General features: G+C 36.2%; 1 pseudogene; it reads right to left on the reverse strand.

Moving 5' to 3' along the window:
• Window positions 1-2,739: 2,739 nt before the first annotated feature.
• On the reverse strand, window positions 2,740-2,837 carry LOC145274810 (U2 spliceosomal RNA; annotated as a pseudogene).
• Window positions 2,838-9,708: the final 6,871 nt, after the last annotated feature.

Consider the following 9,708-nt stretch of genomic DNA (forward strand, 5'->3'; position numbering starts at 1 on the left):
GCTCTGTTCAGCATGAATGAAGGCACAGTCATATTATTCTACTTTTTTTAAATTAAAACTGTATCGCCCCCTTACTAAAATAATAACTTTGATATATTTCCTGGGCTGATTATTATGTTCGACAATATTTTTTCATAATTTCACCCCACATTATCGCCCCCTCCCTTTACTAAAATATTAAATTTGCTATATTGTATTGGCTGATTATTTTATAAAAATAAACACAACTATCACATTTCATCATTTTTAATAATTCTAATTTTTACACTTTTTCATCATTTAAACTCGCCATATCGCATACTTTACTAAAATAACTTTGATGTATTATCTGCTCTGATTAATTCATTGCAAATACACTAATGCATTAAATAATATATTACATTTTTCATAATTCTTGGATATGATACTAATTTCGACAATTATTTTTCATAATTTAAACCATCCTTATCGCCCTCTCTTACTAACATAATTACATTGATATATTTCCTGGGCTGATTATTTTATTATAAACGCACAATCGATTAAATCACATTTAATCGTTGTTCATAATCCTGGATATGTTACTTATTCCGACAATAATTTTTATAATTAAAAACCTACTTATATAATATATTTGATATATTGTCTGGGATTATTATATCATTACAAACACGCCAATCAAATAACTTACATTTCATCATTTTTCATAATTCTTTGATATGTTACTAATTTCGACAATAATTTTTATAATTAAAAACCCACATTATGCCTCTCGCTCCTACTTATATAATATTTTTTTTTATTACATTTTCACCCCAAACAAGGCAAATTGCCACTTTGGTGTAGGGGGCTACTATCAGGGGAAACAACTACTGGGGTACTATGTAGGGATTTGGGCAGCAAGATGTCGGTTCATGTTACACTTGAACTTCTGCACGTCAGTACTGTTGGGGAAGCAGGGACCTGGAATGGAATTCCAGAGTCTAGCGGTTCTGGGGAAGAAACTATTGGAGTAAAAAGATCTTTTATATCTAGGGATCTCTACAGTGTGGGGGTGGGATTTAGCAGCCTGTCGGGTTTGTCGAGGGTGCTCACGTCGTGGGGGCACAAGTGATTGCAGTTCGTCAGAGCATTCACCACTAAACTACTTGTAGAAAAGGCAGAGGGATGCAACATTTCGTCGATGAACCAGAGGCTGAAGCTTAGATGCCAGTTCAGGGCCTATCAAGCTTGCGACTCTCTTTTGAACCTTGTCAAGGAGCGAGAGACTAGTAGCAGATGTACCAGCCCAGATGTGGCAGCAATACTCCATACATGGGCGAATGGTGGCCTTATAGAGGTACAGGATACTTTCGGGTCTGAGTAGCACGGTAGAGAGAGCCCACCTTTCTTGCAGCGGCCCTGGCAATGCCTTCAATGTAATTGTTCCTGTGAACGTTAGGCCAAGGAGTTTGAAAGATGGACTCTCAGATAAAGAGTCGTTGGCCATTGCTATGGGTGGTAGAGAGGGTTTCTTGTAATTATTGAATGAAACTAGTTTAGTCTTGACAGCATTGAACGCGACCAACCACTTTTGTCCCCATTCCACTACAGATTGGAGGTCTTCCTCTAGTTTTTCTGCCATTTCTTTAGAAATGTGTTCATTCGTCTTCCTGTCGTGCCTGCCATAGAGTGTAGTGTCATCAGCATATATACCCATCTCAGAGGCAATGTTGTCGGGGAGGTCATTTATGAATATCAAGAACAATAGAGGTCCAAGGATAGAACCCTGGGGCACCCCCGCATTTATATCATATTGTTTAGATGTATGACCGTCGAGGACAACCTGGATTTTTCTCTTATCTAAGAAGGATTTAATTATGTTAAGTATTCTACCAGTGATACCGTATGATCTGATTTTACTGAGGAGACCCTCATGCCATACCCTGTCAAAAGCCTTAGATATATATTTGATATATTGTCTGGGCTTATTATATCATTACAAACACGCCAATCAAATAACTTACATTTCATCATTTTTCATAACTCTTGTATATGTTACTAATTTCGACAATAATTTTCATAACTTTAACCCACTATGTCGCTCCCCCTTACTTAAATATTAACTTTGATATATTGTCTGGGCTGATTATTTATTACAAACAAATCAATCAATTTTGGGTATTCTCATAGTATATATGTTTCACCTATCTTATCCAATCCTGGATGACGCCGCATATTCTGCTAATATATATTGTTTAAATCATAAACTGTTTCAGCAGCTTTTCGAAAGTAATACATAAAAAAATTAACATGGTTAGGGATTAGGCAACCATTGCTTTAACATGAATTTCTGAGTGTAGTATCAGTTTCAGCATGCCACTGACATAAATCCCCCCTTTTTTCGTCTTGGTTAATGCAGGAAAATCCTTCATTACTGATACAATTTTTATTTTTCTTATTGACCAGAGTGCCCTTTTTGGGGAGCTGGTTTCCCCTTAAATTTTTAACCGATCTCATGTCCAATCGCGCCCTTGTGGGGGAGGCAAGTAAACAAAAAAAAATCAGAACGGACATTTTCCAGGGTATTTTATAATTAATCAGAAGTGACATTTCCAGGGCATTTTGTAATTATAAATAAGAAATAACTTTTTCCAGTTACTTTTTTAATATTAAAACTTTGTTACATTAAACATAGTACCTATTCACAATGCCTCCGCACGGGACAGATTTAGATACCGGGGTTGCTTTTTAGCATGGGGAAAACATTGTCTTAGTCGTAAAGGATTTCTCTTCCACTGAGAGAGAAGAAATTGAAATGTAGCACATGAAGAACAGATACTACACTTTGATCTTAGCCAAAAGGCCAAGAAAGATAAATAATTTTATTAGCTTTGCTTCAACAGCGACACCTTTTTTTTTTTTTTTTTTTTTTTTTAATATTTCAATTTTTTTCCTTTTCAAGGGTGACAAGGTTTATTTGGAATATTCCACGTTTCTTTTTTAGGGATGCACAGCATGATACGGACGGAGCGATAAGCTATAATGATAATAATAATAATAACAACAAAAATATTTTGTTAAATCTTTAAATTCTAACCCAGCATAGTTTACACAATAAAAATTCAAACCTATTTTTTTTAACTATTCAAGAAGTCTGCAAAGAAACAATCAAAAAATAATAAATAAGGTTTTAGAATATGGAATTACTTTACTATACAAATCAACTTTCAACAGACTTAAAAATACATCTGCGAAGCTTTAAAATACATCTGCAAAGAAGAATTAAAAAATAACAAGAAATATTTTAGATTTTTGAACGGGTTATTACTTTCCTATATAAATTCCATGTAAAGTGAGCACCCACTTTATGGTCAGTTAGTGATCATTGTTTGTAATTTCGAAATTTTACCAAACAATTTACTAAATGAAAGATACCGTAAAAATATCGTTGTTGGTTTTCTTAAATTTTTATTATATTTGGTTTTTATATAAAAATAGCGGGGGGGGGGTATTTACAATTTTTATTCGAGGATTTTATTTTTTTTTTTTACTCTTTCGTTGAAAAAATAATAGATTTTTAGGAGATTTTTTAATTGCTGATTCATAATTTTATTCACGTCTGTTATGAAACATATAGAACCAATATCTTTATTGGATTGCAAATTAAATAAACGTAATTTAATATTAAGATTATCTTAAAAGTTATTTAATGAAAGTGTAAACAAAAAAGTATTGGATTGCAAATTAAATAAATAAATAAATAAATAAACGTAATTTCATATTTAAGTTCATTTTAAAAGTTATTTAATTCGAAACAAAAAAGAAGAAACTTACCTTTCATTTCAGAAATTCAATGCGAAAAAAAATCGAGTTGAATCTTTGTTCTTTTGTGTTTAAAACATAAAATTTGTTTTGATTTTTTTAGTCGATGAATACAACTTTTGTTTTGTGTGTCCATTTCATCAAGGAATAAAAGATATGAAAATATAAATGAATCCAAATTTAAAGATGAAAAAAACGATTTAAACGTGAAATTATTTAAAGAGAAAATCCGCTGCTAAGGAACAAAGGATTTAGGTCATCGTAACACGGTGTAATCATTATTTCGTTCCTCGTGTAAAAAGGTCCGTTACTTAGGGCGCCGAATTGTTTTCTCATCAAGTTTAGATTATATTTGTCAATACTTTGGGTATTTCTTTGGTAAATTTCTCTTTTGCGTGTCCAATTCGTTAAGAAATAAAACATATAAAGATAAAAACGAGTTTTTTTTAAAGACTAAACATTATTATTTGAATTAGTCGAACAGTTAACATCCAAGATGAGAACAGTAGTTTGAATAATCCAAATAATCCGCATATCAAAAATTGACAAACTAAATATTTCACATTAACAACTCAAATAAGGAATAACACTAACAATGAAATATGAAATTTAGGCAATACATTTTTTTTACTTGGGAGTCACTACTTATCAAGGTCCGAAGGCAACACGAGGATAGGAATTAATAAATAAGGGCCGTATGACAGTGATCATTAATTGTGTAAATTTGGTAGAATTTGCTTATTTAGTGTGACGGCTCAACAAGAATTTGTTTACACTTGATTTGAAGACTACCATGTTGTATCCAACAGTTCAGATCAAGAGTGAAGAATCTTGCCAAGACAAGAGTCACTGATTTCAATTGGGGTCAGGACGTATATGACGAATTTAGCCAATGCATTTTTTTTTTTTTTTACTTGGAATTCACTATAATGTTCAAAAGTATTCCCCCGGTGCTCGACCTCAGTATGTTAGTTGTTTATTTACATTTATATACAGACAATGGGAAGTAACTGATTTGTGAGTTATCTCCCCTTGGTCATGGCTATAACATCTCTTCTTTCTTGATATTATACATTGTCATTTTTATTTATTTTAGAAAATTATCAAAGTTATTTATATGCTACAACTGAGATTTACAACTAAGAATTAAAACATGCATTTTGTATGTTCAACGAAATCTATTTTTTAAAAAATGGTCCTATTATAAGTTGATTATAAAGTCTTTCAGTTTGACTGGGAGTTGTCTTTTCCGTGATGAGTTTCGCCATTTGGGTTGCGGGTATTCCGTGGTGTTGTTTTTGCAAGTATGGGCTGTACTCACTCTCAGAGTTGGACTCTTCTTCTTCATGGGTTGCGTTCGGACTTACTCGTTTGAACAGAGAAGAGTGTCTGGTAACTTCGTGGTTTCTTCTCCGAGCTGTTATCATGCTGCCCTTTTTTGTGTGACTGTGTATGGTTTAGGGTTGTACGGTGGGGAAAGCTTGTTCTGTTTCCTTTGCCTGATCAAGACTTTGTCTCCTAGACAGAGGGGTGTTCGCTTTCTATTTTTGTTTTTGTCTGCATACCCTTCCATTTTCTCTTTCCCCTTCGAGTCATGTTTCGTTATGTTGTCATGTACCGCCCCTATCTCTCAATAGCATTAGGTAAACCGATATTCATTTTCCTGCCAGTTCGAAAGGAGATATTTTTGTGGTGGTATGAGGAGTAGGTCTGTATTGCAGAAGAAAGTGAGGTAATTGAGTTTTCCAGTCGTTGCCTTCCACGATGGTAGCAAGTATAAATTGTTTTTAAGTACAAATAAAGCGCTCCACTAGGTGTGTCAGAAATTTCGTGAAAATAGTGAATAATTCCACTCCATCTTTCCAAGCTTATAACTCCTCGAAAAATGTAATTCAATCCCTAACTTTTTTCCAATTAAAGGAGCAAGAACCAAGGTGTCATTAAAAAACAATTTAAAAAAAACAACGTGTTTTTTTTTTAATTGTTTTAAACTTCGGACTTTACAGGTAAATTTCTAAAAAAGAGTTCTTTTTTTTTGTTTTAAATTTGAATATATAATTTATTGACCTTTTCTCTTCAGTTTGTGATATATAAGACTTTGGTACATAAATTAAATATTTACTTTTTAATAGACATTTCAAAATGGGACGCGTGAATTATTCGACCCCCTGTCGTCCCAAGCTTATAACTCCTCGAAAAATGTAATTCAAGCCCTAATTCTTTTCAATTAAAGGAGCAAGGACCAAGGTTTCATTAAAAAAAAGAAAGAAAAAACAAATAACGTGGTTTAAAAAAAAAAAGGTTTTAAACTTCGGACTTTACAGGTAAAATTCTAAAAACACTAGGTTTTTTTGTTGTTGTAAATTTGAATATATTATTTATTGACCGTTTCTCTTCAATTTGTGAGTAAATTAATTATTTACTTTTCAGTGAGTAAATTAATTATTTAATTTTTAATAGAAACTTGAAAATGGGGGGGGTCGTGAATTAAAAAAAAACGTTTGTCTAAAATATTATATTCGGTTTATTGGAAAGAACACAAAATTTCATATTGACCCTGAAAATATCGTAAAAATCGTAGAATCAATAGAAAAATTTTGATAGATTTTTAAAGTTTAAAAATTGAAAAATATTGAGTTCGGAAAATTCATTAATGTTTTAAAAATATTTCTATTAATTTTAAAACAACTTTAATAGTTTATTTTGGAAGTATAATCAATAAAGAAAATAAATAACCGACTTTTAACAGAGAAATTACGAGATTTTTATATTTTATTCGCAGTTTCGTATTAGGGGTGTCAAAAATTCCTACAAACATTCTGATACACCTAGCGCTCTACTTCCCCATTTGCTTCAAGCCATAGAGGTGTGATTTTCCTGTGTCTAAAGCCTAACTGAATTGCAAAGTCTTTGAAGTCTTGTCTCTGAAATGGGGGTCCATTATCAAACTTTAGAACAGTTGGGTATCCCTGTCTGGCAAAAATTATGTTCAGATGGGGAATGACTGTACTCGCTGACAGTGAGGGAATTATTTCTACTTCAGGAAAGCGACTATAGTCGATTGTGACTAGCAGATAGCCTCCGGATGGGAATGGGCCTGCAAAAACAAGCGAATTTTCAGTCCATGGGGGTAGTTGGGAGACGGCTGGAGTGTATCGGTTCACGGTGTGTGTGTTTCGGGTTTGAGGCTTGGCAGGGAATGCAGTCACGTACGGTTTCTTCCACCAATTTGTCAATTCCAGGGAACCACATCTTTTCCCTTATCAATTGTTTTGTTTTGACGGTGGGCTATTTCGATCACACATTTTCTCAATTTAGAGGGGATTTGCATATATATATATATATATATATATATATATATATATATATATATATATATATATATATATGGAAAGGTAACTCTTTACTTGTAAACATTACATTCCGCGGATTTGGGGTGGAATGAATTGTTCTATCTATCTATCTATCTGTCTAACTCTCTGTATATATATATATATATATATATATATATATATATATATATATATATATATATATCATAAGTAATCGCAGCAATCAATCCACCAAAAGGAATTAAAATGTGATACGACATGGTGAGAATCAGAAATTTGGAAGAGAAGCTGCAGTTACCTTTATATTTTTCAATTACGCTATCTTGAATTGTGGGATATATGGTTAGGAAAAAAAAAACGCTCTTTGGGAAAGAAGAAGAAAAGGATGGCCAAGTCATTTATATACATTAAGGGCATCTTGGAAAGGCAGGGCATGATGGGAGAAGCTATTTTTCCTGCCTCTTCCTTTTTTTTCTAGATAGGAGGATATAAAAGCTGGGAAAAATTCCCTGGAGGGGGCGGAAAGAAAAGAGTCTAGAACATCTTTTCTTGAAAAGAATTTCGCATTGCTGACGTTCAGATTGTGCGGTGTGACATTGGTGGCGAGAGGCCAGGTGTGGTCGAGTGAAAAAGAAGAGGGCAGAAACATGCTGTTGTCGAGCGAGTGACTCACTCCTTCCCGAACCCCAGAACCGAATCCTGATTGTACCCCTAGAACCTATTTCGGCGTGTCAAGAAGGTTAACATGGCTAACTGGAGACTTTCAACTCAGATGTATAGACCCTTCACTGGGGAGGGTGACCTAATTAAATGACTGGAAAAATTAAAGATGGTGGCAAGGTTGCAAAAAATTGAGGACATGATCACCCTGCTGCCGTTCTATTTAGAGGGGGAAGCCCTCACTATTTACCAGCAGATGCGTGATGAAGATAAGGGAGACTTTGCCTCAGTAGAGCAAAGACTGAAATTGGCTTTCGCCGAGAGTCCATTTGAAATACTCAGCAAGCTTGCAAGTTTGAGGTTAACTGGTGAGTCTGTTGACGTATTTGCTGCACAGCTTCCCAGAAGAAATCTCCGCGAACATGCAGAGAATCACTACAATGGAAGTAGATGATCTCTTGGTCCACGCCAGAGTCCTAGTCAAGAATGTCAAGGGCCCAATTGTGGCTGCAGCTGTGAGTGGAAATAAGTGCATGACGCCCCACTTGAATGACGAGAGACAGGCAGCAAGACGACAGGAGTGGAGACCTGCCATCAAGTGCTTCCGGTTCCTGGGTCCTCACCTGCTCAAGGACTGCAAAGAGCCGAGACTGGGGGTCACCTGCTATCGATATCGACGAGTGGGGCACATTAGCCGCTATTGCGTTGCTACACGGGACCAGGGAAACGAGTGAAGGGGAGCCATTGTGCCAATGGTTCCCCCTTCTATGATGAAATGGCGCACAACAAAACGTTGCCTCAGTTACCGGTAGTAGTCAATGGGAAGAGAGCCATGGCCTTTGTTGACTCAAGTGGCACCACGACGTTGGTAACGAAGAATGTCGCTAGATCATGGAGCAGAGCCGGGAGTATTAAGACCGTGGATGGCAGGGAGATTAAATGCCTAGAAGAGACAACAGCGGAAGTACTGGTGCAAGGTGTGCCTATTGGTCTACTAGCCTTGGTCTTAGATCGTCTTGTTTGTGATGTTGATGTGGTTTTAGGTGTAAGTGCGATCAACCAAGTGGGGGCCGCTATGTTGAGAGGTGGCCAAGTAACTTTCAGACGCCTCGGCGCAGTAGGAATGGCAGGAGTGGAAGGTGATAAAAATATCAGAATGCAAAAACCGGAGGCTTGCTGCATCGAGGTCGAAGATTTCCTGGCGAGGTTCGATGATGAGAGGTGGACGGTGGAATGGAAATGGATCTCCGGACTTTCGGAACTACGAAACAAAGTAAGCTGCTACAAGAAAATACTGCGAGGAGAAATAAGAAAAGGATTCGAGGAAGAAGTGAAGAGGTGGATAGAGGAGGGAATTCTGACACCGTGAACAGGGGAAGAAAAGGAAGTGCTACCATTACTGGCGGTTGTACAACCCACAAAGTTAGACCAGTACTGGATTTCAGAAAATTAAACAGATACGTAGCCTGCCATACTGGAAAGGGGATTGACGTATGCAAATAGGTTATGAGGAAATGGAGGATGGAGAGGGCCACTAAGATTGTCGACCTGAAGTCGGCTTATCCCCAGATCCATGTAGATAAAAAAACTCTGGCAACATCAATTGGTCCGATATAAGGGGAAGATGTATTGCCCGACGAGGTTAGGCTTTGGGCTGAGCTTAGTCCTCCAAATTATGACTGCCGTGCTGAAAACGGTGCTGAGTAAAGTATGTATAGTGGACAAGGTCACTAGTTCGTAGATTGACAACATTATCATGGAGAAGGCAGAGGTGACAGCGGAGAAAGTGAGAGGCCATGTCGTGAGGTATGGGTTGACTGCAAAACCGGTGGAGTCCCTGGATGGAGGAGTGGTGTTGGGGTTTAAACTATGCCAAGATGGCAAAGGAAGCCTTGTTTTTAGACGAGGGAATCCGATACCCGAAATCGGAACC

The sequence above is a fragment of the Euprymna scolopes genome, unplaced genomic scaffold, assembly GCF_053919585.1.
Source record: "Euprymna scolopes isolate OS-2025 unplaced genomic scaffold, ASM5391958v1 sca465, whole genome shotgun sequence".
In the NCBI taxonomy this organism is placed as follows: domain Eukaryota; kingdom Metazoa; phylum Mollusca; class Cephalopoda; order Sepiida; family Sepiolidae; genus Euprymna; species Euprymna scolopes.